The 25,301-nt window shown below is 40.7% G+C and overlaps 1 long non-coding RNA gene across 2 annotated transcripts in view; it reads right to left on the reverse strand.

The window, feature by feature from the left end:
- Nucleotides 1-3,679: 3,679 nt before the first annotated feature.
- The window catches only part of LOC104835281, a 25,947-nt gene continuing 4,325 nt past the window's right edge, over nt 3,680-25,301 (reverse strand). For both annotated transcript variants that reach the window (XR_774719.1, XR_774718.1), the window contains 3 exons: nt 18,765-18,928; nt 8,621-8,691; nt 3,680-3,799 (listed from right to left, as the gene is read on the reverse strand). This is a non-coding gene — a long non-coding RNA (uncharacterized LOC104835281). The remainder of the gene's footprint in view (nt 3,800-8,620; nt 8,692-18,764; nt 18,929-25,301) is intronic.

The raw sequence follows: 25,301 nt of genomic DNA on the forward strand, positions 1-25,301 counted from the left end.
AATTGCATTTCAGGCCCCTTGGTATACACATTGCATGCAGGACTATGGATGACATGACTATTTTTTCCTGAAGCCATTTCCTCATTTAGTGGACAGACTAAATTCTAATTATTACACAGATGAATGTTCAACGGGGTTTTCTTTATTTCTTACTGCTCTCCATGAGGCACCAGATCTTATTTACTGACCTGTACTGAAGACTTGCTATGAAGACAGGATTATGAATGTCTGATGACTTTTCTGTCATGCCATCCTTGTACTACTCGAGTGCTTTGCAAGCAAGAAATCACCCGTGTGATTTTGTGAATGGGATGACCTTCCCCTCATTTCCACAGGTGAAAAGATTATATAATGATAACCTGCAAAATAGTAGTTATTAAGTAGCTTCACTTACATCTCTGCAATTAATTTATTTTCCACCACATCCCTTCTATATTTTAACAGTTCTTGAGCTCTTCTTGCATGTGTGCTAGGACATTTGTAAAGCCTGGGCTCTGGCAACATTGGGACACATTCCTTCTACCTCCCAATTATTGAATTCTTTCTCCAAACCATTGGAGCTTCTCAACAAAATGGATAGACACATTTATTTTTAAGACAAGTGAAAAAGCAACACATTTCTCTTAAACTTGGTCTCAGGAAAAAAAAACAAAAACCAGAAATCAGCCTTTTTTTCTGAACCTTTAGATATTCAGCCAGATGCAGTTTCCAGGTCTGTACATTTTCAGTCCAAATAATATACATTTGACAAATTTATAAGCAACTGAAAACAGGGTCTTGTGATGAAAAGTGTCGAGCAAGCTTAATTATAGGTGGCATTCATAGCTTCACCTATAATTAATATCTCCTGTGAGGAGTCTGCCAGTAATCCAGATAAGGCAGGCAGCACAACGACTCTTTGCATACCTACACAAAAGAGCAAGGCTGCGTTAAGAGGTCTCATTCGTTCCTCTGATGATCTGAAACAAACAGGCATCAAATGATTTACACCATGTAATCAGTGTTCACGACCTCAGCAGAGTACCTGAATACAGCACAGAAGCAAAAATGAGCATCTAAGCCCCCTTCTCGGCATTCATACATACGAACCAGTAAGTTGGTGAATTATTACTGCATAAGGAAGCCAGAAAGGAAAACTTCATTTGCAAAAAAACCACTTCTAGCTAGCCTGCAAGAAATAGTTGACTTAGACTCAGCCAGTTTTTACCCTGGTGAGTCACGGCTAGATCTGTCCTGATATGGCCAACAGTAATTACCAGACACATCTTCTCATGGTTGACACTATACCATAACGGAAAAGATGAGAAAGGAAAAGGCCTTGTCCCTAATAAACTTGGCTCTGTGTCATTGTAAAGAGTACCTTAAAATATGACTGACATCTGCATTCCCCTTTGTCTTATTCTGCTAATGTTTCTAAAGCCAGCTTTTCTCCAGCTTGGCTCTTATGTGTGTCTATGGACTACATGAGTAAATCATTGCTCTATCACAGCTCATTTACTCAACATACTACAATGTACTGTAGTCCTATAAAGGGCTAAGAAATCCTTGATGATTTGAAACTCTGTAGTACACTACTGCACTTAGCAGAATCACTAAATAATAGTAAAATAAAATCTGTCATTAACTGAATAATTGTATTATTTCCCCCCATGGAAGTAGAAGGAAGCATATAAACAGTTCATGTCTTTTTATGGAAATGAAGACCAACTCACTCAACTAGCTACGGGGTGGTTCCCCTTTTTTAAATCAGAAAAATATTTTTTAGCACTTATTTATGTTTTCAAGATTGTCTTGACATCTGTTCTTAAAAAGCACAATGAAGGGCATACTTTTAATGACAAACACTGATAAAATATGGTAACACTCTGTTTTTCCCTGCTGCAGAACTGCCAAGTAATAAGGATTTGCATGACTAAGCTTCTATTATGCTGACATATGCAAAACTGAGGAACAATCATTCTTTCTCCTTTGACAACACTTAGAAGGGAAACACTCCTTTTACTCTCCTTTAGGACATGTTGGGCCTCAGACAAGATGAACAGTATCATTCAACCAAATCAATTTTTAAATGGACATTTAAATGCTGAGTTCTCTTAAGCAGAGACACTTGGATAGCAACCTTATTATGTGAGCTAAAGGTCACCAGGGATTTTACTAACACTTGCAAACATACAGTAGCTCATTTGACATGTCTCTACACAGAAACCACCACACCATTTGGAATCCACTTCTTTGAACCTAAACAAATGTTTAAATAAGCTTCTTGAAGCACCTTTGCAAAACTCCCAAATCTGTGATCAATATATAGGATTTAAACAATATCCAGCTAAAGGATAAAAATGTTAATAAACATTTCATTTCATTTTCAAGCTTATGGCTATTTTCACAGCAGTAACTACCATTGGCCAATTTTCCTCCAGGAGCAGCATCTGTGGGTCCAATTGACTTGAAGTGACTGGCAGGTGCTCAGCTGCCCAGAAGAGTATAATTTATTGGCCTAATTTTAGGCACAAATTTTAAAATGTTGCCTTCCTTCAGGATGAAATTTCTCCTTATTTACTCAGTATCTTCCATTGTACTGCACAATATATTACAACTTGGATTTCAACATAGATCACAACAAAGTGTAAATAAAATGTAATTCTTGGCTAAGGTGCTTAGGGATAATGAGGTACCATTTCCTCTCTAGACACCCAATCCATACCACAACTTACAGCATACATCTACTTGAATGGCCATAAACTCAGATGTGTGTATCTCTGACCTATCTAGAGCTTCTAGATACCACATATATAAAATAAGACATATCCTTATCATTTCTAATAAAAAAAGACAGTATATTTTTAAAGATAAAACTGTCAGTTGCAAAATGTTCGGAAACTGGCTAACAGAGTACAACTATTACATCATCTCCCTCGTGTAATCTCCCAGATAGGGTGAACAGCCTGTGGAAGTCTGTATGAAAGAAGCATTTCAAGGTAAAACATATGATGCCCATATTTGTAAAGATACAGAAAGAGAGCTAGTATTCAACACGCATCAATCTCGACCTCTTGCAAGGAATTAAATGGACTTTGGATGATGAGCCCAGTTTGGCCAGGATTACAATTGCTGACAAAAAGATTCTGAAAGTTACTGGAATTGCATTTAAAGCATGGGGGTGGGAGGGAGAGGCCACTGCCACACAGCCCAAATGTATCACTGGTACAGTCACACCTTTGACAACTTATTGCTGCATTCTGGATAAACTTTCATTAATGGTAATCACCGGCAGCCATTTACAGCTTAGTTTTGTACACAATGAGGCTTAAATGATTGTGCTATGTGCCACTTTCCATCTGCTTACCTCTTCCCACTCCCTCCCTCTCCCCCAACCTCCCCCTCAGAAAACTTTCTGAGCTGTTGGCCAACCCAAATTAGTGATTGCTCTGAGGGAAAAGCAGGCAGAGCTCAGCTGCTACAGTTGGCAGCAACCAATTGCCCAGCTAGTACTGGGCATGCACAGCGCTGAGCTAGTCAATGTGCATGCTGCTCTTTACAGAATGGCATACCATAAAAGAAATGGAGAAAGGTCAACACCGTGAAGGGGAAGGCACAAAGGACACCAAGTCAACGGAAACTGCATTTTATTAGTCCCATTGCTCACAGGCTGACTTCTTTCCATGGTGATTCTCCTCTATATGGTCTGTTTGCATTTGGTACATACCCACCGATAGCACTGGTACTGTCAGAGCATCACATGGGAAAATGCACTGATGAAAAGACAGATTCGCTTTTCTAGTGGCCTATCAGTGGTCACCTGGAACAATCAAAAGATGGAGATGACATGAGAAATAGAAAAAAAATGTAATAATTCCAGAATAAGGAAGTAAGCCTCAGTGCAAACCTTTCCTGAGTAACTATGCATGTATATACAAAATTAGGACAGTTTTCTGCTTACTGGTTCTTCAGCTTTTCAGCAACTCACCAAGTATTATCTTAATGCCGAGAATAATAACTACCCTTAAAACTTATCGGTAGATAGCAAGTGTCCTGAAGAAGACACACATTTTCTTCCTCTCTCTTTGTTCACCTCCAGGACCACTCTCCTCAAGCAGGGAGTCCTTTGTACTAGGATTTAGGCTGAGAAACCCACACTCACAATCATAAGAAAATCAGATAAATAAGGATAGAATTAACCCATGAATTAATTATTTGGTAATACTGTCTTCCAGATTAATGTCTCCTTTGGATTATCTGATGAATGCTGCAGTTAAGTAACTTTCTTTTGATCCTCCTACTAGGAAATATAGAAAGGATGAGATGGTGGGGGTGGAAAGATAATTATGCTCAAGAAGATGACAGTATCTTATCCATACTAGGAAGGTTAAACTCAAGTAGTTCCTTCTCAAGACTCCTACTACCAAGTAGGGATGCCAGTGTGAAGCTGTTGAGCCAGTTTCAAATTGGTACATGTTCTCATGCTCTTGCGACACCTGGCATATGGTGAATGCATTGAGACTTGTAAAAAAACAGTGATTCATTGTTAATAGTTCAGAAAAGAGCCAGAGATTCATGGTAACCCTGTATTTCTGGAAAAGTACATCTACACCCCAATTTTTATCTGTTTTATGAGACAGAAACTGCAGGTGAGGTTGAGAACAGAATCTGGATCCTGACCTGTTCTACAAAATTTTGGGGAGTGCCACTTAAGTCCACAGTTAATCTGTGCAGTATTACGTATGGTGAGCTGTGGAGATTCAAGAAGTGACCCCACAGTCAGGAAGATCTTCTGCTGTGAACTGTGCGCTTTTAAATGGTGGGCTCAGCCTCACACAAGTAGCTTCATCCACGGGCTGAATTGGTCTCTTCTCTTTTGCATTGTAATGGCTGAATTCTGATCTCCTGGTTTACACACAATTACTTTTCAAAAAACAATCCCACTTCATGTGCAACTATTCCAGAAAAGTATTGATCTGCATTTGCATAAGGAACATTTTAAGTAACTTTTTTTATCAAAAACTTGCCATTTCACTCTCCCACCTGTGATTTTCCATAGTTAAATCTCAGGGTCTGAATTCCACACTTTGATATCTCAGACAGGCCATTCTACCATTAAAAAAAGGCATGTTAATTACTTCTCTTGTTTAAACTAACTTCAGTGCTGCTCCAAGCTTAGCAGGAGAGATGTTCAGATTTAGCAATCCCTGCCACTTTCTTTCTTCCCGTTCCATCAACTCTGCTTAGCACCAGGAGTGAGAAAATCAAGAAGACAAGCCAGCCAAAGTGAGGCTGACCCTGTGGAAGAAGTGGAGCTCATAAAAGACACAGAAGGGGTAGGCACAGCACATAGAGGATAGGTGGACTGAGGAGGTAGTTGAGCAGGTCTTTGCTAAGTGGGGGGATGATATAGAGGGAGTATGGGGAGAAGACCTAGGAAGTGAAAGCATGCATAGCTGTGTAATGGGAGGCTAAAGTGAAAGGATGAGCCAAAATGTCAGTTCTTGGAGCACTGAAGTGGAGAACCTGCCCTGTCGTTACTCTTGAGTGACACAGACTGGTCCTCCAGGCTCGTGGCTATTACCCCTGCCCTGCGTGAGCACAGCATTTCTGCACCAAGTCATCAGTGCATCTAATCGAAGGCTCGCAATGGAGCAGCTGCCACGCTGCCCTCAGGAGCAAATGCAATAGCACCAGGGACTCTTCGTAAGGTACTACCCTGTGCTGGGAAAAAATTAACTCCCAAGAGACTGGATGTCCACATACAGCGGGTACAAAATGCACAGCTAAGCATTATAAAGTCTTGGATCAAGCTGGGTAAGCCCTCATGAATTCTGGGCAAGCTGTGGATTTGAAACCGTACTTCACTGGGCCCAGGCTCAGTTCTGCTGTAGATCAGAACTGAGGAAACATCACCAACAGATAAACAACGTTGTAAATCCTGTTGCTTGGCTCCCCTTTTCATTGCAGCACATAGCATGTGGCACCAAAGACACTGAATAAAAATGCACCCCCAAAAATTTAATAATCTTTAAAATTGTACTCCTCCTCCCACTTCATCAATTACATTAATAACACCATCAATATGCCAGAAGACAGACCTTTCTCTAAGTAAATGAGATCTAAGCTCGTGTTCAACAAATTAAAACATGCCAATAAATTAAGGTATCATATACCAGCCAGGTATAAACTCCATCCAGGCCAGCAAAAGTGCTAGTAACCATGACTAAATTCAGCCTCTATGCGCAGAGCCCTGCCTGTATTTTTTTGTATTTTGTTAACAATGCAAAATATTGAGGTTATTGTTTAAACATATATTCCAAAGAATACAGGAACAGATGGAAAATCAAGAGATAGATGACGTGATAGGGAAGAAGTTTACATTTACATCAGTTAGTCACACTGCACCTCCTGGTTCTCTGGAAAATGTAAAAAGCAGGCAAGAGAGTTACATGGGGCAAGACAGCAAGGAGCACATAAGGCTGGGTTTGTTCAAAAGTGCTTCCACAAAAGAAACAGCCATAGAGCTATCCAATCCAACCTCACATCTGCTTCCAATTTTATAGTCTTCTGTGTCTTTGATGAAAATCCAATTTTTCCCAAAAGGAATTGCAGCACAGTTGAATAAAGAAAGGTCTATTGATAAACCTAATGCATCTTTTACAGAGTGTGATGCTTCAGGGGTTTGGCGGTGGGGGGAGAGGGGGTTTGTCTCATAATGTTGTGCTGCATCTCTAAAGCTCCTTTTACATGTCACCACTTTCTAACCTAAGAGGCAGTCTATTTAGAGCAAGACTGAACTAGAAGCTCCAAGCTAGCTCCTTTTTTTTTGTCAGAGTCCCCAGGCATCTTAAACACTCACCTCCATCTAACCAGACACAGTCTGAGATTTTTTTTAGTGCACATTTTTAAGCAATGTGAGGTAGCACACATCCAAATCCACTTGACACCAGCGTGTCCTTTTGACACCCTCTCCAAAGAGAACAGCAAACAAAGAATAACACTTCAACAATAAATAGTGCTTATTTTGTTGTGTTTCTTTCATAGATGCCCAAGAAAATTCCTTATCCTACAATGAGCACTGCTCTGATAGTTCTTACAGTAATACTAGTCCTACTTACGGACTAGTTCTCATTCCACCTACTTATATTAAACTCTTGGCCCTTTCAAAGTTAACAGAAATCAACAGGGACAAGACACACTGCTCCTGTTTCAAGGCACACAAAAACTTTGGGGTCTTGTCTGTCAACAGCCCACTATTTTCTGCTCTGCAGCCTTGTTGTCAGAAACAGTCCCCAGGCTACACAGGACACATAGCTTTTCAGGGGGACATGAAAGGTACTATAAATTGCCATCCAACACAATTGAGCCAGAAATCTGACTGGTATACGGATGCAAAATTCCACTGAAGTCAGGGGGCCTGCGCTCATTAATGTCAAAGCTTCATTTCACCCATTAAAAAGTGAACTGTCAGTGAAGCTATGCTCTGTGAACTCTTGTGGGATTTCCTGCCTTCTTAAGTTACGCATTTCCAGTTTACCTATGAGCCCAGTCTAAATGCATGAATTTAAAATAAAATGCATTTCTAGAGACACAGGATAGACTGTCTACATTACATGCTGCTTCCACTGTCAAAAAAACCCAGATATATAATGTTTTTAGTGTAAAAGCACACCTATCCTCCTAACCAACCTGGGTGGAGGAAAGGCAGAGTACTCTTTGATGAGATAGGATGGTCAGGTCAACTATAGGACAAAGGCCTTAGTGCTGATCTTGCCTTTTTTGCAATGTAAATCTACAGGGATTGTACAAGTTAACCTGCTGCTTACAAGGACAAAAAAAAATACCCAAACAGCCCAGTAACTTCTTCCTTTTCTGCAGCCCAGACAAAGCCATGAACAATGCAATACTAGTGCTAATTTACTTAACATAATTTCTTATTTGAGCACCTGTCTGGGGGTCTGTGAAAGCATTGGGACTGGATAATCTGCTGAATGATCTTTAATCAGACAGTAATATTAGGTGCTAATAGCTCTGATAAAGGGGATGTTTAACCCAACTGTTAACACAAAGGCATGCCTGCCACAACGACTATTTCAACAATGCATTTGCCAGTCATATTAATTAAAACTAATTCCTTGCAGGCCACAGAAAGCACAGAGTAAACCCACATGGAAAATGTCTAGGTTCTACCATGACAAATCACATTAAAGAAAAAAAAATTAAAACTATCCTAAGGCAATGAAATTTGTCTCAGAAAATACACTCTCTTGGAAATTCTCAAATTGTAAATTCACAGCAAAGTAAAAGGCCTTTAATAGAGTCTTTTGAATGTGTAACTATATATCTGTGGCTCTGTCCTGTGACTTCATACTAGTCACTAAAATCTTCTACTAAGTCAAATACAAAGCACTGAACCTTGCTAAAGGTCCTGAGATGACAGTTATTTACATGTCATTTAGATGACTGCCCAAGACTAGAGGGGTTTAAGTGAAGCAGCACAGTTAAGTCTCCTAGACAGGTTAGCAGGATTTTGTCTTTTTCTCTTTCTGTCTCTAGAGAGTTCAAATAAATGTTATATATACATTTATCAGGCTATAAAGGGGTAAAGCTGGGAAGTCTTAGTTAAGATCATACTTACAAATGATGACTTGTTCTTTAGAAGTGTTTGGTTTTCAGAAAAGTGTTTGGCTCTCCAAAGGTTGCAATATACTAAAAGGAATACAGGAAAAAGACACAATTTAAGCACATCAGTACTCAAATGAATCCCCAAGGATATTTTGGTTAAGAGGTAAAATGCGTCCGGGTTAACTCCCCACTTAACTTCCTTCTGGAGTCTCTGAATGGAGAGACAATCAGCTAGCAAAATGTGAAGTTATTAACAACGTGAGTGTAGGCCCCAAAGCTGTACTCAGAGGTGATAGCACGGACCCTTTTGCCAAGACCCGTAAGACCCAGAACCTGGGAGGACAAGAGTGTTATGAAAAAGCATACTCCAGAAATCTGTGCAATGTTCCAACAACCTTCTGGTAAAATGGGAGCAGTGGACATAAGCTTCAAAGATCGATATGCTAAAGTTTTCTTGCCAGAAGGTCAGTGCCAGTTACGTATATCTATCTCCAGGGTAAAGAAGATTAAAAGCCATCTGGACAGAGTCCTGGGCAACCTGCTCCAGGTGACTATTAGAGATCACGTCTAACCTCAATCTTCCAACCAACCCTGACAGAAAAAAGAAGAAAAAAAAATCTACAAGGTGATATTCCAACTATTAACACCTACTCGCCTACCTCATTGGGAAGTTAAGACAGGAAATAAGTGAGTAACTTCTGTTGAAGACCGTGCAGCAATATTTCTGGAGCTCCATTCACTTTCACCAAGTTAAACCTGACTCCAAGCAGTTAGTTAGGAATGTGAGAAATCTTTCCTTTACAGGGTTTTTGCAAACCTTTAGCATTATCTTAATGCAGTTTTGTTAAGTGAATTATTTATTAACTTGATACTGGCATTGATCAGCATAGGGAACTCCCACCAAAGCAGTCAATTGGACTTCTGAGCGCAAATCAATAGCAAGCATTTAAAGGGATATTCTTCCTTTGATGCACATAGGAAACTCCCATTAACAACAATGGGAAGTATACAAGGAATTACCTTGCTAAAAATCATGCAAAATAAAGAAAAGTTTTTACTACACCTTTTTTAGTGTTGATTTTGGGTTTGTTTTTAACCTGATTTACATTATGCATTACTGAAAGTTAGCCTGAACTCTAGTTAAGCTTTCTCACAGGATATAATCTGTTCTCTGACCGGCATTACCAAATTCTTCACCATATGAGCTTCTACAGTTTCTTTAAAAATGCGTTTATTCTGGAATCACTACTCACTTCATAAAACACAGTAACTGTTATAGGACTTAATATTTACTCTCAAATAAAGCATCCATACAGGAGACTGTTTTGTAAAGTGGTTTGTCCCATAATAGCTGTGTTAGTTAGTTTCCCCATTCAGGTATGTCCTAAGCTTAGCTGGGCAGAATTTTAAACTCACATTAGCAGAAAGCCAGGCTTTATTGTTTTATTAAGGTTTACAAGCCAATCACTTCCTGGTTCTTAGTAAATTTACAGCCCAATATTCAACGGATTGTAAATTGCTATATAGAATTATGTTAGCCAGGCCCTGAATTGAGCTATTTTATTGTTTGGGAGGCAAATTCATTTTATCCTGGAGTTGATTTTTTTCCCAAGGAAAATGTATTGAAGCCACTGGCACTGAGAATTAACAGAATCCTTGTATTTGTCAATAAGGTCATGCAATTGTTGATGCCTTCTGGAAGTAAACTTCTGTTAGAAATGCTGTTGTCATTCATTAAAAAGAAATAGTATATTAGAAACTTAAAAAGCATCCCAACTTTCCAGAATACTTTCATTCAAAAGTAGTCAAATCACCTTGCACTTTTTCTTGATACCAACACAATGCTGGTAAATCGTGAGTATAATTGTGTGACCACAAACAATTATCTATCATTAATTTGGACAGAAATATTTCAAATAGCAAAGAACAGACAACTGCTAATCACCATGGCAGAAAGTCTTAGACATAGGGCATTTCATTGACAATTATTTTAACTATGGCATTTAAACTGGTGGCCATTTTCTTTGTTGCTTTATCCTTGGGCTTGATCAACATTCCAGATCCTTCTTGCATTCTGTTTGGAGCCCAGCAATAGCTAGATTGAAGACATAAATGAAAATCAACTTAATTTAATGTGACAAGAGTGGCTTTGTGCTTAGGCTTTGCATCCAGTCATTTATTTACTCCCTGTGTATAAAACTTTGTCTTGTAGAACAAGAATCCCTTCTTGTCTGCATAGCTCTGGTATCTCCTCCTCATTTTCCAAAATGGTTGTTATTGCGTGCACTGCCATCCTCACACAGGCTGGCATCAGCAAATCTGATCACAGACAGAGCTTTTTCCAGAAATATATCCGTTCCACGACCCCCATCAAAAAAAGGGGTGCAACATTGCCCAGGCCAATGAATATGCAGGCACACAAAAAAAGAACTTGGTTTAAGAGAGCATTTGCATACTCTTGGGATCACCGATGAACTATCCCTCACTTCAGACTGCCACATCCCACAACCCCATTTTTCCTTCCTCTGTGGCACAGAACAGTCTGCTGTCTAAGACTGTCTGGAGAATTTTATTGAACCTTGGCCGCTGAAGAAATTTCGTCATGCCCTGACTTTCCTTGTTGCCTTCCTGTAGCACATTATGCTTATGCTATGTACTGCTGATCCTAAGCTTTCTAAAGGGTTCTCAAAAACGTCTTTTGCCCACTGTAGAGGAAGTCTCACAGGGCAGATTTTCTCTGTACCCTTCTGGAATAAACAGCATATGTATGGCCAACAACAACTTGCAGAACCTAAACTGAAAGACTTTGACTCTTTTTAATCTCACCTCTCTCTCTCAGTCTAAATATTTTCTGGGGATATCAACTATATCTCTTCATTTTAATGGCATGTTTCAACATTGTGATGGAGATGGAAGAACTCGTCTTTGGCAAATGGAAGTTACTTTGTTCAGAAAGAATCGTATTTGATTTTGCATTACAATGAAAAGCCAGTGTTTCATAGCAGGAAGTCCTCATTTTAACCTAATGGATGTTCTCTTTCAGGGATTATTGACCTGTTAGAAATTTCTAGATGCATTGACAGTAAAGGCGGCAGAGACCATAATGTGGGAAGATGGGAACACACTGGAGAATTCCTGTAGTCAGTTTGCACTGGGTAGCAAAAATGTCTGTTAACACTGCTCAGCAAAAAGGAGATGCTTTGTAACATGAGCCTCTGCACCTTTCCCTGAACCACAACTTTCAGATTACAAACATAAGAAGCTATTAAGGAAAAAAAAGCTTCTTTGTAGGTCTGTTCAAAAGTGATGGAAATTTCTCTTACTCATTTCTAACATTCTTTGTATGCTTGTGCATACCATAATATGGAATTACACCCCAGAAATCAATTAGAAGCAGGGAAAAAGGTATACATCTTTTCAGAAGCAGGTATATCCATGAAAAGAAGGAGAAGGAAAGTCTTCTGGAATATATTTGGATGTTACTTCATTTATTAAAAGAAAAATACTTTGGTTAGAATTGCTGGATGACACATCTGCTTTCCAGCCAATTCTCAACTTTTACTCATCAAAAAGTAACATGTAGAGGTCCAGTGCATTAGCCATTCTTGTCCTGCAGAGCAAACCTGACTAGTCAGCCTACAGTTCTGTTTCTGGATTCTGTAACCAGAAGCACTGATAGAAATTTTCTAACAGAATGATTTCCCATCAAAACACTCTAGCCAGAGACTAAGGATGCCAGGCTTCCTGGTTCTTCTGGCTCCACATCGTCTTGCCAGGTGGGCAACTGGAGGCTGTATTTCATATATTAAAACTATAAGGCGTGCCAGGTGTGGAAATGGTTCCGTATTTAGCAGGTGCAGCATTACAGAATATACAATAGACAAAGATATTCCAGAATGTGTTTTTCCCCAACTCAGAATGAAAACCTTCCCCAAAGCCAAGCTTTTCCTTTTTCTTACTCAGTTATAGTATACACCGATGCACAGCCTTCTTGAAAAGCTTCATTGACTGCAACAATTGGAAATTACACAAATAATTTAAATTACAGCCTACACAAAGCCCTCTCTCTGTAAAATCCTTTGATGGCTAACCAGTATTGCTGAACTTCCTCATATACCCAGAGCATACTCCTGAACCTTGTTACTTCATGTTATGAAAGGGAACATTTCCAATCCTGCCAAATTCAATTGTTTTTGTGAGTTTCTGGGCTTTTATCCCTCCGGCTAAGGGAGTCCCAAAGGCTCAGCAGGAGACAAAGGCAAGGTGCTCATGGCCAGGCTTGCTGCCATTGTGTTAACAACTCTCACATGACAAATGAATGCCTTATCTTAAGTCATGCTTTCCTATGCCTTTTTTTTTTTTTTTTTTTGGATGGTTGGCTGTATGGATGGCTCCTCTTCCAGGAGGCCTCGATGAAGTTAAATCAACATATTCCTAGAATTAACATACAAAATCTAGGGCAACATAGGGTGCTCCTACATTATTCCCACACTTCAGTAGATGATTCTGCTTTCTGTAGTCAAAAAACAGGAGACTCCTACAGTATAAATGATGGAGGTGGTAGACTCATGGTCTAAGCATGCCCATGTGCCTGGGAACTAACAGTGAAATGGCAAAGAAAACCACTTAAGATTGCAGAGGTTAACAAACTATGGTTTACAGTTTACTGCATGCTTTGGCTATTATTAAAATAATTTTGATTCCATCTGCCCCCTTTGATTTCTAAGATGTAATTTTCATAGCTCTGTATACAAATGTGTGTGCAAATGTGTGCAAACTGGTATTTCAAACACACAGAGGTTGTGCTGAAAGCTGTGATAATGTTTTTGCAAGAGTATATTATGAAAGCCATTGTTTTCTTTTTCACATCCTCAGAAAAAAATGTACAAACGTATATGGGTAAGCATTGTGGAACCTTAGCACAATTCACCTGCTCTCTACCATTCCTTCATTACTTGTTTCAATGAAAGATAAATTAAGAAATTCATGGATGTATCTTGAAAAAAAACCTTAATATATATGTTTAACATAAAGATTATACCTACAATGATACTGTGTGGTAACTCAGGCTTTCAATTTTGATTCTGAAGTTCTTAGTCATTTCATATTGCTGGATATTCCTGCCAAAGTGTGTATCCCAACTGTGGCAGTAATCCTGAAATTTTTGTAATGAGTTAATGAAAAAGAGTCTATTTCTAGCCTAATTTTGTATCCCTAACGATGACAATAGATATATTCTCCAAAATATACCAATAAAAATTACAATATCGCTTATTTTATCAGAATAGAAATACAAATCAAACTTGAACTTGTGGATAGTTCACACATAAATGTAGTTATCCCTGAATCAGGGTGATTTTTATTTTAAAATTTTCTATCCGAGATCTTGGCTTTTTGTAGAACTCTGCAAGATCAGTGTTTTTGCCCCGCCTCTCCCGTTTCTTTTACTGCGCAACTGCCTTATACAAAGTGATATTTGTATGCCAGCAGGTAATATGTTTATGGAGTAGTCACCCAGACCTGACAAGTACTGTAGTGTATTTTTTTTTTAAATTGCCCAAGGTGGGGTTATTTCGTCTGCTTTGACAAATTGTATATGCACTATCCACGTAACGCTGTCACATCTACCTTAGGTTCATCAGTATCTTATTACTGATGCTGTTGTTTTCAAATCTAAATACAGCATGGAGAAAGCAAGCAAGCACACAAACAAACCTATCTTAGCAACAATTTTAAAAACAAAGCCCAAAACAATGACACTGTGCAATAGCCTTGAGAGATATTTTATAGCTGTGTTCTAATTCTTCAGAGAACAGAGGAGCTTTGAAAAGGTGCTAATAGATCATGAATTTGCAGCAGTGTAGTTCACAGCTAAACACACTCCCACTTCAATCTCGGGCAGGAAAAAAAAAATGAGGGCACCACAGAAGTGAATTAAAAAATCATGCAAACAGTCCCAGCAACAACCAGGGCAGTAGCAGCTTATAAGATCAGCTTCATTTGGCAGGGTGCCCATCACACCATGACCTAATAGGGCCAGGGCAGGAGGATATCTCATGGCTTGCAAAAAGAGGATGGGACAGGCTGCCGGGGGAGGGATGGAAGCAAAAGAAACATCTTTTAAGCCTATGTTGAATTAACTTGTTTTACAGAACAATGACAGCAAACTTTTAGGTCTTTTAAATGTGTTCTGAGAGTCCTTCTGTAATTTCTTTTAGACTGCAGACAAATACTCTCTTTGGATCAGCTGCGCTACAGGGAGAGATTACTATCGCAATGCCCCTCCTCCTGCCTGGGGGAATTGTCCCCTCAAATCTCCCAGAGATGCTCATGGGTTTACTCCAAATGAGACCGTGGTTCCATGACAGTCTAATCCGATCTAAACTGGGGCTGCCGCACTTCCTCCATCCCCAGCTGCTGCCCTTTCCCGTGCCAGCAAGGATGCTTGTCTAGTCCCACATTGAACTGGTTCAGAAAAGACAGAACTAAATTGAAAAACCATAACACTTCCCTGCCAGTTCAGCTCCCTGTGGAGTCAAACAAGCACCAGCGCTGGTGCAAGAGATGGGGTGGGGATATTCATGATGCAAAGCCAGGCTGCAACAGCTCTGGTTTGGATCAGCTTAAACCATCTTGGAACCGCGCTACAGGCTGGGCTAGCCAACGCCTGCTATTTAAACCGCTTGTGCTGATCTAGCTCTTTCTGCCTAGCTCAAGTTTGGGAGTGGTCCTAAAAAGAGCTTCCTCATCAGATAGAAGGGGTGGGCAGCCTCCCCTTGGTATCAGTAGCCCTTTCCTCAGACACACCTGAACACAGGGTTTTGTGGAAATGGCCTCATGTGATTTGTGAAGCCTACAGGGAGTTTCTCCATTCTTGTGGCAGGACAGGCATTGATGAGCAGTCCTCCATGCTGAGCCGGGGGAAGCTCCCTCTCAGGGGCAAAGCCAAGCTGCCAAGCATCCCACAACAGCCAGGGCACTCTGGGAAGCTGTGATGAACTACCAGGATCCAAGCCCAATGTGACAGATTATTTGAACGTAAAGAAATGTCAAGGAAAGATAGTAAAGGAAGGGATACATCTATCTGGACTGGAAATTTAAATAATTTCTCGCCCTTTCTGAAGTTTATCAGGTTTTTCATCAGATCCTGAGTAGGTTTGGTACTTGCTGACTTGTTTGCACACATCATCACATCTGATGTGTGCATGCTGGCACAAAGATGGAGAGGAACACACAATATCAAACAGCAAACATGTAATTAAGAGAGTTTTACTACCTCCAAAGGTCACCTGCTTCTTTCCAGTAGTAGCTGTGGAATAGTTTAGAGCCAAAACTCTTGAGGGCAAAATCAAGGATACGCAAATTAGCCACTAGAGAGGGAGAACATCCCACAAGATATACCTTGTGTCTTTACTTGAAAGGTGGGTTTAATTACCAGGTCTTCCACAGTCTTCCTGTACCACCTTAGTTCCACAAGTATTTAGCTCTGCTGGACCCACATACATCTGTGAAGAGTACATTCTGCAAAGTATTATGATGATAGACACATTAGGAACCTGAGATGCTCAGACAGCAGAGTGATGAGGACTATATAAAGCAATCGAGAGAAAAAACAAAACGTAAGTTCAAGGAATGAGAGAGGAAAGACTGGATTCACTGGAAAAAGCACTTGAACTTCTGAGGAAACAAAGGGAGAAACCAGTTAAGTTAGAAGAAAACCCTGAAGCCACCTTTTAAATGCCAGGCTTAGTACTGGGAAGCATGTCTATACCTAAAAGTTCCCAGCCTGTGACATTTCACTTACAGCAGCACATCTGAATGGTTGAGTGATGTGGCTTGGGAAAGGAGCAGGAGTAACATTGCTCAGATTTGAAATTGTGTGAGGCAGGGAAATATCTTAATAGCTTCAAACTACTGCAACGTTTGCTGGGTGGGGAGGTAAGCAAATTGAAAACATTTATATTGGGAAGAGAAGGAGAAGGAAGAGAGAAAGATGTAGTCAAGGGTAAGTTCAGTAAAGCAAAATGTCTAACCTATATGCTTGCAGAACTGCTTACTGGAGTGAAGACAACACTAGAACTAAAATTACTTTTTTTAAAATAAGTAAAAAACTGTTCAGCTTATTGTCAAACAGCCAGCTGTTTATTGCTAATTGCTTTATTGTCAGGTGCCAATTTATACGCTAAATGTCTTTGGGTTGAGACCACTGCCCTGTTCAGGGGGTAATCCAGTGGCCAGCACAGAACTGCCCCTTAGGTGCACTTACTTCATTTGTAACATAATGGAGATTTGCAGGCTCTGTTATAAGGATAATGCTCCAAACAGTATTAACACTCAAGTCAAGAATGTTATCCGTTTCCACCACCACTCCCCACTCCACCCCACCTCCCCCCAAAAAAGTGGATTGAGTTCTGCTTTTTCACTGATTCTCAGAAGAAATATAAAGATATTCTCTGCCAGTTGCAGATGTGTTCTATTTTTTCCCTACATCAGAGCTTCTGAATCACTCTTAATAATAGGCAAAGGCTATTCATACCAAATGGGGAAGTTCTCACACACTATGATGATAAAGCATTTCATCCATTTGCAAAAAAAAAAAAAAAAAAAAAAAAAAAAAGAAAACACTACCCACAGAACTGCAACATCACATCATCTGCGCTTTGCTGAATGTTCACAGAACAACACTGGAAGTCATTGAAGTGTCAGATAGTGATTTCATCATGTGTCAGGCCTCCCACTAATAAATGATTCATCTTTCTCAGTACTGACACCTCAAAGAATTAAGGAGGAGAAAAAAAAAAATCATAAACTTTAAAGTGAGAAGTACTCTACTGATATTATACTTCCCAAGTAAACAGAAGCTTATGCACACACTAAGAATGTGTTTAGAATTTAACCTTCCATTTATCTGAAGTGTACTTTTAAGTTTTAAAAGTGAATCCATTACAGAAAAAAAGGTATCATGGAATTCCATGTGTGTTATATCACCATAATACACAGAGGTAAATTGCTCAATTTACAAATATGAGATTTCACCCCCCACCCCCCCCAGTTTTGTGAACTGAAACTGGAATTGGGAAGAAATCTTTTCTCGTTTACATAGCAGTGATTAACAGTATGTTAGTGACAATAAGCCTGCCCCAATCTCTGAGGACTGATTACAGTTGTAAAAGTAAATCTAGCTCCTCTTGAAGGTGATGAGTGACTTACAATTGACTCTAATGGAAATGGGACTGGAGGGAAATTTGTCATTTTAATAGGAATTTACATAATTGTTCTTTGATGCTTCATAAAGCCAGAACATCTTCCATTGATGACAGTAGCTCTACTGGATGAACAGGACTAACTAGTAATCCAAACTTACTTCTCCGAGAAGGTATGAACTTAAATACAGACCCAAACCAGGCAATGTACTTAGCAAATGCTACCATTTTTGCTTGGTTTGCTAGGACACTGAAGTTTGTGTAGTCACAGACTGCGTTTCTAGTTAATTTTTTTTCTATTTCAACAAAATGCAGTAAAGATACAGAGGTCTCAAATGCCCGCATTCTTTGTAAAAAATAAATAGCTAGGAGAAGAAAGAGATTCTAAATGTGTCCTAACTGTAAAAAAAAAAAAAAAAAGCTGCAACGTGAATTTAAACTTTATGAAACATTAAAGAATCCACATGGGAGAGACCTAACAAATGACCCCACTGTAGGAAAAAAAAGAGACAATTGTAATTCACTATGAAACCATGAGACATCGACCTATGGAAAACCAGGCTCTGCTGGTTCTGCCACTAATGGAGCTCCTTTGGCTGTAGGAGGGTTTTTTTTTCCTCATCAGAACAGCATCTATTATAAACAAAACACTTCAATCAGTAGACTCAAAGCTGGGATACAGAATTTATCACACTTGATTCCTCTCCTGGAGCGGGGAAAAGAATTAGATGAAGATGATAAAGTTTGGACTTGGAGACCCATTCTCAGCAGAAATAATTAGGCTGGTAGGAAAACTGCTGGGGATAGAAAAAAGCCACAAGCCCCTGAGGTCTCATGTCCTAAGCAGGTACTTACTTCTTTGGCTCACTCTGCATATGTATACCAGAGATACCAACATGGAGTACTTAAAAACAGTAATATACAAAAACAAATTATTCTTTGCTGTTCCCCCACCTCTTGTTTTGGTAGAGTTAATTTGGGCATCCTGGGTAAAGATGATGTCCAGTTTCTTCATCAGTTTGATTTAGCATGACCTCTTCACTGTCAGCAGAGGAATGTAAAAGACAGCAATGAACATTTGTATGAAGGAAAATTTACATGGCTGTGGGGCAGGATGCCTGGATGATCAAAAAGAAAAGAAAATATTAAATACTTAAAACACTTCACCATGAAATCGCCTTCTCCCCCCCCCCAACTCCCATGTTAAATCAGGTAGAAAAGTGTGATAATATTAAGGCTTAATCCAATTTAAATAAATTATTTTCTTGTAAATGTTAAAACAATCATTACATGCATCATTTACCCCCTCCTCTGCCCATAGTCTTAAATTATGCTCCATTATATCCAGATGGAAAAAATATGCAGAAATGTTTCTTAAACATCAGAAATTTTGTTTTTGATTATATTCAGAGGTAAAAGTCATTAAGGAGTCCTAGCAAAAAAAAAAAAAAATCTTAGAAAGCATTATGGGATTTTGTGTAGCAAACTTAATTAAGAAATTTCTTTGCTAGGTTACCAACAATGTTTTATTACAAGCTTAAGGTATAAGATCGTTATAGTTCTCTGTCGCGCTTGGCAGCAAAGAAAGAACACATGCAAAGAACAATCTTGTTCTTACAATTAATTACAAATGTACGAATGAGTGATATATCAGACCCTGTCTACACTGCATAGTCATGCATTTATAACCATTTCACCATACACAGTTATTAAAAAGCATGCTTTACATCTACAGTAGCTTGATACCACATCACAGCCACGGGTAGTTATGTTTATTCATGCACAACTACCACCAGCCAGAACTACATGTATGTGTCAGTGCATTTTAGCAAAATCTGCATCAAATAACCAGTAGTGCAGGTCTCTTCAGATAGCTTCTTCTTTAAGTGGGCAGACTGGAAGCAAAATAGAAAAGGGCAAGCCAGAAACCCATGGGTGGCAAAGGGCAGGTGGTGACAGACAGCAGTCTTCAGCCACTGGCCATTCTCAGTCAGTTGATATGGTGACAATCGCCCAACACAGAATTGCTTAGCAACCCATCCTGTTTATCTCGCACATCCTTACTGTCCCAAAACACATCTGCCACAGAAGGGGTGAGGAATTCTCTCTCCACTGGCAACACAAAAGGCTGAGGAGGAAACACCTGAACCCTGGGCACTGTGAAGTCCCTGGCTGATGGTGGACCCTGCAGTCGGCGGAGACTCCCACCTGCGATCTGAGGATTGGCAACGGAAGAGCCCTGCAAGAACATTTCTTCAGCGTAGCAGCCTGCAGCACGCAGGACAATGAGCAACGGGACACTGATGAATTCTCCTAAGTAGAAAAGTCCATCCTAAATCTTCCCCTCAGAAATCTCAGTTCATCCAGCTGGATCACAGCGAGCTGCCAAGTCTGGGTCTCCAGCAAGAGTGGAATACAGAGAGCTACAGAAAAAAAGAACAGTTCAAAGGGTGTCTACTTCAAGACTGAGCCAAGTCACAAACCAACCAGAAATCCCTGCTATGGCTACAACGACACTGGCACCTACACACACTCGTCCCTGTAGACACAGACCTAACTACACATTGCTCAAGGCTTATAACACTGATCTCACAAGCAAAATTTAAGAATCACCACTCAGCTACCCTCTCTCCAGGCCAGCAAAGGATATTTTGTTTTAACCTCACGCCTTCAGTTCGTGCTTCTCCCTAGGAACATTTGTTTCACTCAGCTGTCCAAAGCCAGTCCTAGCCATGAGACTGAATAACACCAGTCTCACTGAGAAGTGTTTCAACAAACACAAACCACTGCAGCTCTGAGCATGTAACTTGCCAGACAGTTTTCCTGGTTATAGAGGGAATTTCAGTCTTTGACTCACTGGTAAGTAAGTGTGTTCCACGCTGTTTCCTCATCCACACAATTCCCTTATCCTGGACTGTTTGCTAAGAAAGCCTGAGATTATTCGTGTTACACTCCATGCAGGGAAACTACAACATACAAACATATAATTATATAGTGATGACATGCTCCAGTTCCAAAACGCCATAAATTCTAAACAAGATTATCTTGGTTTTAAAATTCATTTTCCCTGGTTCACAAGATAAGCCATCTCTTGGCCTAGATAGGCAAGATGACATATTACGGTTTATGTTACAAATACGTAAATTACCAGGCACGAACTTACTAGAAAGGGCTACTAGGGCTGTTGCCCACACTTTTCATGACAGCTGCAGGCGTCATGTTCTCCTGTCAACTCATAGGAGAATGGTATAGGAACTCAATATGACAAGCATTATTTTTAATTTACAGGCAACACTGGCAGTTTTAAAACTTTTTAATTAATGAACACAACTGACTGGGTACATGTATGCTGCAAAGCTGGCTAAACCGCCCTGGGTACTAGAGCCAGGCTTGGATTTCTGCCCTAATTTAGCAGAGAAGTAATCTAAGGGCAAACAATCATACTTTTCAGTGGGATAAATGAGCACATCCAGACCCCTCTACGTCAGCTAGACTGCCAAAGGTACTCAAATTGGCTTGTTCAAAGCTAGCTTGGGTGCCCCTGCAGCCTGCAATATAGATCTAACATTTGTTTTTTGGAGACACCACAGGCAGAGCGACTCCCACCTCACCATCCTGCCTGTAGAGCCGTGGGGAGCCGTCACTACAGCAGATCTGGCAGAGCTCAGCTGGAAGAGGGAGGAGAGGAGACGCTGGGACACCACCCATGGGGCCTGCAGAGCTGCATGTGTACTTCTGATTCCGGGGAAGCAATAACCTGATCAGTGCTCTACCCTGCTCTCTTGGCAATACACAGGCTTCAAAAAACATGTTTCCATTGTGACCAGCATTTGCTTTAATAAACAAACTTTAATAAAACAAACAATTAAAAAAAAAGCCAGATCCTCTCGCATAGCATTCCCTGCAAACCAATTACAAAGAACCACCCTCATGGGGCAGCAAGCAATCTCTTCCCAGGCCAGGCACCAAGCAGGAATGGAGCCTGCCGTGGCTGCTGGGCAGGAAGGGTTGGGCCCACCGGGCCTTCAAAATAAAACACACAGCTTGTTTGGCAGATAGCTATTTCTTCATGGACTGGTCAGCAGGAGGCATCGCGGAAGCTGGCTGGTGACTTGAGCAAGCCCACTGCCTCCCTGGTGTGTTGTGTCCACGTCAGTGAAAAAGGCAAATCTTAAGCTGTACCCAAATCCCTTAAGAATTATAATGACATGACTGACACTTGGTTGGGCCATCCTTTCTCTGTTGTTGCTGATATTTTAAACCTAATTCAGTTTTTGCCACGACTCACTCATGCACAGTATCCTTAGTCTACAAACACTCAAGGACAATAATTCAGCTTTATTATCCATATTCCCTGGGCTCGCATTTCATAAACTATAAGCACACTCAAGAAAGAACAATTCCTAAAATAGCCAGGCATGTACATTTCCACCTTCTCTTCAGGAAAGCAGTTCAAAAACATAGGTCCTACAGGTCCTTGTAACACTTAAAATTGCTAACCCGAACCTCTTGATAGCAGCAGGCGGTATCTTCAGAAACAGCTGGGGTTTTATCTCAGCCTCTCACTCCAAGCTACTACATACCATCAACCGTGTTTATATAGGCACTGCAGTGACAGAAGACATAGCATGAACCAAGCAGAGCACAAATTCTGGTTCATATCAGCAGAAGACTTTGAAACTGCACATCCAAAGCCAGCACATATTATAAATTCAATAAAGCCAGAGACCACCACTGGAGTTATTATAACTGGATATCACAAACGAGAAATAAACATATCCAAGTTTTTGGGCAACAAAAGCTATTACTAAGAACAAGCAAGTTGTTCTTGTACTTTATTTCCTACACTCTGCTCTTTGCTTAATATTTCAGGGTCTCAACTCTGTGCAGTGCTGGGGTACCTCAAAAACCGGTCAAAAATCAAAAGGAGCTGAGAGCATCCAGCACCCTACAGGATCAGGCCTTATCTATGCTGTTACTAAACACCGAACTGCCTGATGAGCTTCCTTATGACTACAACAATAATTTGCTGTTTCCGTCCTTCCAGTAGGAGCCACCACTATGTGTGTGTTACTTGATTACTTATAAACGTGACCTTTTATTAAAAACACAGCCTCCACTGTGCTCAAAATTAATTCTACTTGGCTGTAATACAAATGATGTTTCAAATGTGTGAAATTTATGGTCAGTTACAAGGCAAAATGATGGCTAAACTTTGGCTAGTAAATTGGACGCCAGCAGCGCTGCCCCTGCCAGCACTGGAGCTGAGCTTGAAGCCTGATTCACCACTTTTCCACACTACTCATCAGCTGGAACCAGCTCTGGGCAACTGAGCTGGGTTTTTTTCCAACAGGAAAACTGAGTGTGTCCTGTGCTTGAGAGGAGCATCGTTACTGCCTATAAAGATGGGCTCCAGCATGCTACATCTCATCTCAGAGCCATATGTACTCTCTTTGCAAATTAAGCTACCGCAAATAAGACAACCTTATTTCTTTCCTAGAAAGGCCTCAATGTCACCTGCTGCTAAGGCAAATGGCCCTGGAAGAGAGGGTCTGCCCAGACTGAGCTGATGTGCAGACAGGAAAGGCAGACATGCAAATGGCAGGTTTGCGGGATGGCACTGGCTGTACTGAGAGTTTCTAGAGCCCTCGGTCCACCCCGACACATAAAAACCTGTGCTACCTCTTCCCTTCCTCCCACTCAAATCACCAGACAACTTACACAGAGAAGCTAGCCCTTGTCCCTTTCTGACTACCTATTTTCTGCACCTTTCCCCAGTCCTTCTCCCTTCTCACAACCTCTTTGGCTCTCTCTACTCACTCCAGTCCCACCCTCCACCTTCCCCTCTCAATTCTCCCCCCCTTTCCCATGCCCACTGCCAAGAACAAAATGCCAGCAAGGCAACTATCTTTTCTTTCCCTGCTCCAGCACTGCCCTATGCCTCTTTTGACCATGCTGGGCTCCCTTGGGTGCCATATCCTGGCCACTTATGCACATGCTGCAGTATATCGCACCAGTTTGGGCAGGCCTACCATCGCATAAAGGGAAGGACAGAGGTGGCCATGAAGAGATCATCTCCTTGCCCATCTAGACAACATTGTCCACTGATCACAACCTAGACTGCGCTGGTCCCACGAGCCTGATTTTCCCCGTGGTTCAAAGTAAGCATTACACTTCGTAAGGCTGGAAGGGGAAGAGAAGAGGGAGGAAGGAACATAGACTTTCAAATGGGTGAAGAGGAGGAAGAAAGGCGGGATGGAGCAATTATCTTGGTCCCCTCTTCCACCCACTAAGACACACTCCTGTTCCCCTTCTTCCACGTAGAGCTCTTATTTAAGTCTAAAAGCATCTTACTTCAATTTAACAAACTGGTTAAAATTACCAACTCAACTAAAATAGTTCACATTTATGCAAAATTTGCACTGAAACAAAAACCAGAAGTTCCTACCAACTTGATCATTCTCATTCAAGCTTGTGTGCTTTCAAGGGTTTCATTCAAGCTTGTGTGCCTCAAGGGTTACTGACCCACAGTCCTGTTTCTCAACAGATGCACGGCAACTAAGCAAACTGCAGTAAATGCTGAACAATGTGGCAAGGACAAGCACCCTTACATTGCCAGCTGTAAAATGAAGTGAAACAAAATGCGAAGAAAAGAAAAGCTGACGTAGTACTGAATTCAGCAGAGAAAAGGCAGACAAAGAGCCAGATGAAGAGATACTGCTTTTTCTGCGGTGCTCGCACCAAGAACGTCATGACTGTCCACAAGCACTGTTTTCATCAGTTCCATAAGCTGAAGGAATATTACCCCCATTTTACAGACTGTAAACTGAGGAGGTCAGAAATTAAGATCTGAAGAGCCTCAAAGTACCTAAACCCCAATTCTTGCTAGTACTAAGCATTGCATACTCTTTGAATATTCAAAGGATACAGCTTCCAGCAGCCTTTGGTGCAGATGCACATGTGTACTCCTAAGAGAACACATAGAATGAGGAACACAATGCAACAGCTACAACAGGAACACTTTAGCAACCACAGACATATTTATTTCCCCATCTCCTCTTCCACATTTTCAAGTGGGGGAACAAAGTATCCTGCACACTAGGAGATTTGGATCAAAGAGCTATGATGGTCACAAGTCACAACTCATCACCCACCTGACAACTGTAGCTATTTACGTACAAATTAGTAGTGCTGACCTGGCCACTATTAAAAGATTGATGTAAATGGCTTATCCAGCATCACACTCCTTGGCAGAGAATCAACTCCAAAGCAACATTCAGCTGCCTTAACAATGAGATTATGTCTTCCCTTCTTGCATTCACAGGAACACAGGAGGGTAAGAGTTCAACAGACAACGGTCTTCTTCAGCACGCACTCTAATTCATCCCCAGAGCAGACTCGTTTAATACACTGAATAAAACCCAATCATCCTGGGGGGGGGGGGGGGGGGGGGGGGGGGGGTTGCAATTTTTTTTAAATTTTTTAAAAAGC

The sequence above is a fragment of the Haliaeetus leucocephalus genome, unplaced genomic scaffold (genome assembly GCF_000737465.1).
Source record: "Haliaeetus leucocephalus isolate CR32 unplaced genomic scaffold, Haliaeetus_leucocephalus-4.0 Scaffold373, whole genome shotgun sequence".
In the NCBI taxonomy this organism is placed as follows: domain Eukaryota; kingdom Metazoa; phylum Chordata; class Aves; order Accipitriformes; family Accipitridae; genus Haliaeetus; species Haliaeetus leucocephalus.